We start from the raw sequence: 7,588 nt of genomic DNA on the forward strand, positions 1-7,588 counted from the left end.
ATGGAGGGGGTAGCTTTAGCACAGGTGAAAGGATACGGTATATATGTTGCAATGTTTTTGTGAATCAGTTAGGATGTGTAAATATCCACAGCGTGTGCGCTTTCAACGTCTCCATTTAACGAACAATCATGATTGATTTAACTATTAGTTCGGAAACAACATGTTGTTCCGACTGGCGTTATATAAACTGGGGTTGTATTAGAATTATTGCAGGAATCGCACGAATTATTGACTTTTAATATAGACGTTTGAGTCCAAAAGGCGAACATTGTGAACAAATATAAAATGAGCGAATGCATTAGGGACTCACTTTGCACCGTGTAACCAAAACCTGGAACAATATAGTAGACTGAAAATTTGGAAAATAGATCGAGGAGATTTGTTTTAATGTTCCCTCAGAATGATAGTATAAATGATGATTTAGATTACACAGATGAAACTAAAAGAGCGTGGGACACAATATATTAATTGTCCAATTATTGACTTAGTTGATCATATAGTGTCAATAATTTTCAACGAAACTAAGAAATGATATTTGAAACTCTGGTAGTTATTCCATAGAAACGAGTGAGGAAGCAATATTCACTGTTATACAAAATAGAGTTTAGCTCATATTAAATCTTGCACAGTTACCATACAAATGATTTATCCGCCAAAAGGAACGCAAAACACCCATAAGTTTGGTTTTCAAATAAATCAATCAACTACAGATGGTGTATTCACTTTACATGATGTCATAACTGAAATATTGAATTCGATTAATATATATCCCTGCGCATTTATTGATTTCAAAACGTTTTAGATACGATTAATATAAAGTGTAAATTTTTTAAGAATATTATAAAATGTAAATTGTTTAAGAATACGAAACTCATCAGGAGTACAACTTTTTTTAACTGAATAGACTGTAATATTTAATAGTCGCATAATATGATCCTATTCTGAAATTTTGCGTCGAGGTCGTATCGGAAATGGTAATAACCTTTTTATTTCTCTTGTCATCTGTGCTTTTCTGTAACACATATGTATGATTATATGTTATACCGTGAAGCACAAGTATAGATGAATTACTGTTTGATCGTTCATAAACACTATATAACTTTGTTGGCTGAAAGCAATTCATTAATTTAATGCAAATGAAAACTGTATATTATTTATATAAAATTTGTTTTCACATTATTTGATCGGTTGTCATTTATGTGTGTCTAATAAAGCTAATTTAGAATGGTATCATTATAACGATACCATTTTATCTCCATCTAATATGACCAGTGCAATATATATATCGGCATCACACCAAACCCACAAACGATTTCATAACTGCTTTGCAATTTTCTAACCGTAATACTGAATAAACACAACACACACACACACACAGCTATATATATATATATATATATATATATATATATATATATATATATATATATATATATATATATATATCTGTTTAAGTTGTTGCTAAAACCAAAGGAGCTGAATCTTAAAAGTACTGTTACCCAACCAAATGCTAACATGGATAACCATTCGCATATAATTCTATTAAACTTTGAAAACTAACTACATACTACCGGATGTACAAATCGAAAAGACACGAAACTAAATCATGAAACTTTTAATAACTTAAATGAGAACCTTGAGAATATATAAATGTAAAATTCCATGGTGCACCATGTATCTATTTAAAAAATTGCTGATTTAGGCCATGTGACCTAAGGAGGGATCACCGTAAGCAGCTACTAGGATTTTATAGGAAATTTACAGATTCTTTCCCGAAAAAAGTTATACTTTACGTTGACAATAACATTTTAGAGAAGTGGTTTCAGGTGAATCTGCTATGCAAAATTACAATAAATATGACTGAGACAGAAACAATTGCACTTGACAGTTGAAATCTTATATGGAACGTGACAAAAAAGTCGGTGAGGACTCAGGCAGTTGTAACAAGATTCAAGGCATGGTCAGCAAAGCCACATTGTCCGATGAAAATGGAAAGTATCACATTTACTCTTGCTTGCTTGGACAATTTGCGTACCTGGTCACTTTATTATCCCTACTATTAACCATATAATCTTACATGTAAAAGTTATCACAGTGCTATATATATATATATATATATATATATATATATATATATATATATATATATATATATATATATATATATATATATATATATATTAATGGACACATACAACAGAGATATATTTAAAGGAAAATAACTACGGTACATCATTTTCACTTTCAACTGAAATAACTGTCTGCGGGAAAATGTTGAATTCTCTTAGCAAGCATAGTTACATTCCGCTGAAATATTGTGAAGACATTTCCAATCAAACAAAGATGATAGAAAATGATGAATCGAAACTGTGTCAAAAATAATATGGAAATTCTCACCGTACAGTTAAACGCCTCAATAGGATGGTATGATGAATGCATTTAGTTACTACCTTCAGTATGTTAATCAATGCCCCAACATTTGCTCGATATTGTAGTCTGTGTTTACTAATTTAGATTTTACTGAAATATGTTAATTTACGGGTCCATAACCTACATTTCTTTTGAGTAAAATACAAAGTTCTACTTCTCTGTAATTGCAGTTTAAATGCTAGTCTATATATTATGCAACACATTTGTAAAATAAGAATCTAAATATTAAATTGAATCACACTAAATGTTTGGGCCTAGCCCCAATTAACAACATCTCATAGTGTTGGTTGTTTCTTTTTTTTTTTGTTCATTCTTTTGTGAGTTGTACATTATCTTCCATAATGATCAATTCCCGTGATTGAGTTGTTTGAACTATTACGCTAAAACAAATAAAATAACCAGAAAACAGACAGGGGATAGGTAATGAAAACAAAACCACGTACCCAATTTGTTCGGGGGGGGGGGGGGGGGGAAGAAATCGCCGACATATCGGCATATAATTACAAGTCCTAGCCAGTTGCTATAAGCTGTGCTTTTAAGTTTTGTAATTATTAATCCTAGCCACTGTTTGTTCGCAAGTTAAGCCACAACTTTGATAATCAGATTTATCATTGTATATGCGAAATTACCAATATCATCAGTATACAATACCGTATAGATATATTTGTAACGTAAAACAAATAGTATATGTATATATTTATCTCTGGATTTGATGATCACTTTAGTAATAAATACATTCAAAATTAGAGGACTTAGATTGCAGTTGGTTCTGATTCCAGTATTAGAAGGAAAACAAAATATATTCGGCGAATCAAAGTGGACACGTACACCATTATACACAGCAAATATGGTACGTTAAACATTTCTTCTCTCCATCAATAAACATTCAGATAATTGTGAGTGTCTATCAAATAAAATAGACTTAGAAAATTCGACATAAAACTATTTTTTTCTAGCAAGTCGACTTAACTATTTATCGACAAACATTCGAAAAATACATATGGCAAAACAATACTAGAGTAACCTTGTGGGAAACCCATTTGAACTTCATTGATTATTTTCCTTTAACTTGTCCACGTTCTCAGTCCTTTTAATCAAGACACCGTTTAGGATATTGTTAAAAATATCAATGCACGAAACGGCTTGATAATCTTGGTGATTATTCAATGCAGCTATTTTGTGTATTGGCCAAATACTGGTTTTGCCATGTTCAAACAAAGAATTAGACTAATGGGACAATATTGCATTAGTTTCTATAGCAGTCTGCCTTAAAATCGCTGATTAAGACCAGCTTATCAGAACTAATATTTATAATACCTCTCTCGTACCTTCTTCCAGGTCAATAGCCAACCCAATTTTATAATCGGCATAATAATTAACAGGCAGCGAGTCTGCATTAATTGCAGTCTATGTATAAAGGTCTATAAAGGTCTACTACTATGTTCATAAATTGTCCATTCCATATGTCCTATTTTGAACAATATACTTCAAGTGCTTCAGCACGTTATTGGCTAATTTGTGTTATGATTTGGGTAATTTTAGTTTATTCTCGTGTTGTTGTTTTGCATACCTTAACGATAAGGCTATAAGTAAAATGAAACTTGTTTTCCTTTACGATTTAAATTAATAAAGGTCATAAATGTTAACTCGCCTTGGCTCTTTACTTTGGTCAACCCAGCAGTGTCATCCCAATATTGGGAGATTAACGCAGGAGGCAAGGAGTGTGACATTTTATTGGTTAATTTGTTGCATACTACATATTTACAAGCCACTTGCTTGCTTAAACAATGACAAGTATCTTCAAGAGCTGAATGTTTTGCTTCTGATAAACATTAGGATCGTCTCAGTAAATACTTTATCAGAAGATGAGTCAGTACGTTGAAAGAAGGTCAGTTCACATATCGATGGGACATGCACTGATTCACATCTATATCCAAGTTGAAGAGTTGCTTTTTCAAGAAGTAATATACCTGAGGCAGACCGAAAAATCTACTTTCGAAAAGTGATAAGATTGCTATCAGTATTGAATTACAAGGGAACTTGTCTCAAATTAACCTTCATGTTTTCAAACACAATCCATTAATTCAACTTGTCGCCAAAATATTGTAGAGATCATTGATATGAACGCGCACCTAATTTATCGTCTACTAACCAACTTGTCAACTGGCCGCTCGAACTAAACTGTTATTAAATTCCTGGGAAAATAGTCCGTTTCTAAATTATCTAGTAATTTTTTGTCCCATAAACCAGACGTTGTAAACACATTGCACCCTAATATGTGTTCATTTTCTTCAGCAAGATAACTTATTTCTTTTAAATGATGAACTTGTCCTAATGTTTTTACATGAGCGGTTTAGTTTGTTTAATACATCTCGCCATTAAGTGTTATTGAGACATTGAAGTTTATAAAACCAGCTATAAGCATGACCTAGTTCTTCGGCTGAAATGCTGACAGAAAGAGTCCAATGTAGAGTGTTTCATTTTCATAGCCCAATGCATAAATATTACACCTGTTCTATGCCAAGCGCAGAATAGCCCGATATATCAAGAGTCATGAAATCACAGGGTTAGTATATGTTGTGTCCAAAACTAGTATCTGTTTTTGAACAAAACTAATCTTGTGCCAATTGCCGCATTTCAAATGGTGAGAATTTCGGCATTTTATGGTTGTCAGTTCGTCGATTTCGGCATGCGTTTTGCGACAAAATATTGTAAGGAAATATATATATATATATATATATATATATATATATATATATATATATATATATATATATATATATATATATATATATATGTTTGTGTGTATGTGTGCGTATGCGTGTATCTGTGTCCGTTTGCATGTGTGTTATCGCCAGTTGTGACATTAGAACTTGCCCATAATATTTTGAATGGATTAAAATAGGATTCTTCCTTTGTTAAGTATGTGATGTCCCTGTTGTGCATATGTTTATAAGTATATATTAGAAAGAGAACAGATTGAGAGTGAGAACTCGTGTATTGTTTACAGGATAACAAACTAAATTCAAAAAGAGCTAGAAAGTAGCTATCAATAATGTACATAATTCTCCTGAAGACGTACATTATTTGACATTTTGCTGTTTGTTGTTATATTATTGAGCGATTTTGTAACGTGATATGTTCCAGGAATTCTGACGCTCATTCTCTTCGATCGATTTGATCAACGTATATTATGCACAAAGTGATGTACTGTTGATATTATTCGAAATTGCATATTTAACAATATTTACAAAGGAAGTAACACTTGTTTGACATATTTTAAGAAATGTGGACAGGATATCCTTCTTTCGAACTTTAGTTTCATTCGATATAAACCTAGGCCGGTATATTCATAGAAGGAGTCACATTACCACATTTAACAGGTAATGAACACTGCATGGCTTTAAATCCGTATGGATGCCTGCCAATGTCAAAATTACGTTTGTCATGTGCAAATATGTGAGACGGCGGGTATAGTTAGTTCTATAGATGTATTTAGGGTCGTGTTAGAAATTATAACGATAGTTGACCTATTCCAATTTAAAGTTTAGTATGGGTACTGTTAAAGTTGAAACCAAAATAAAAATAAAAATACAGAATTTCCAAGAACGCATGTTGTGTTAGAATAAGTAATGTATCCAAATATCACAAAGTTGTATTGCATTCCCTTTTTAACTTATACATTGTGAATTTAAATATGGCAAATTGATTTATAACTTTTGATGAGGAGCAAGCTTCGGCCGGAATGTCCATGAACGTGACAATGTCCTCGATGACAAAATAACTGACACTTAAAGTAAAAATATTTTTCCAAGAGTCAGAGAAAGAATGCAATACCTTTAAAAACAAGTAAATTAGTCTCGCTGGAATTGGAAGATTAAAATATTTAAATGTCGTTTTTGGTGCACGATACTACTATGTTTGTCTCTACAAATGACGACTTTTTACACGGAGAAAAAACAACAATTGACACCAAAGGAAAATAATTGATCAGATATATGATGACTAACTTAGCATATCCTACGTAATTCTACAATGCCTCAGTATCAACGTGTTATTAACAGTAATTATATGGTTCGACATATGTTTTATCCCTCTCTCTATCTCTCTCTCTCTCTCTCTCTTGCGATCACATTATCTCATTATCTCATCTCTCTATACCGCTCCGGTGGCCTAGTGGTTAGAGCGTCCGCCTCGGATGCGGGAGGTTGTGGGTTCGATCCCCGGCCGAGTCATACCAAAGACTTACAAAAATGGTACTAACAGCTGCCTCGCTTGGCGCTCAGCATTAAGAAGTTAGTGTTAGGACTGGTCGGCCCGGTGTCAGGTTAATGTGACGGGGTGGGACATCATACTATATGTCTGCGGCATGATGCCCCAGTGCTAGACATCACTATAAACTGCCACATTGCAGACATCGTAGCGATATGACTGAAACATTGTTAAAGCTACGTTAAAAATCAAAATCACATCACATCACATCACATCACATCTCTCTCTACACTCTCTATCTATTGGCACCTTTCTTTCACACTCTCAAAACACTTCCTGTCACCGAATTTTGTTTTGTACCATGTATAAATCGAATATGTAGCCCTTATTAAACTAGTTTGTACAAAACAGGTAGCAAAGTCATGTATTTGTCAGGATCATCTAAACACTTCCTCCATATCGGTAGATTGGCCGAGAGAGAAGATATATATAGACGATAAACATACCTTTTGCACACTGACAGAGATTGGTTTTGTAAAATAAATAAATGAATCATGATTTGCTAAGACCATGCAGTCATTTGCGTTATGAAGCAAGTTTTTGCAAACAAATGTACATTAGGAGATAAAGAAAGAACCTCATATGTATAACTATGTTCTTGTTATGTTTTTTTTTCTTCAGGGCCACACAGTTGTTTTTATCAATAACGTTTGTCCGTAACTGCCATTTGTACGTGAATACAATGAATGAGAACATTCATCATGTCTAGCATTATAATATGTCAAGCCTTTTGTTACATTATTGGAAGCATACTATTTAAACAACGACTCCAAATCTCATGAAATTCTTCATATAAATACAGATTATCATCGGCAGGAAGATAATCGGCAATTACAAGACTTATAAGGTATGAGGTCTTGATTAATTCAATCCAAGCGGTTTTATC

The sequence above is a fragment of the Sinohyriopsis cumingii genome, unplaced genomic scaffold (assembly GCF_028554795.1).
Source record: "Sinohyriopsis cumingii isolate HCF-2022 unplaced genomic scaffold, ASM2855479v2 utg000426l, whole genome shotgun sequence".
Classification (NCBI taxonomy): Eukaryota; Metazoa; Mollusca; class Bivalvia; order Unionida; family Unionidae; genus Sinohyriopsis; species Sinohyriopsis cumingii.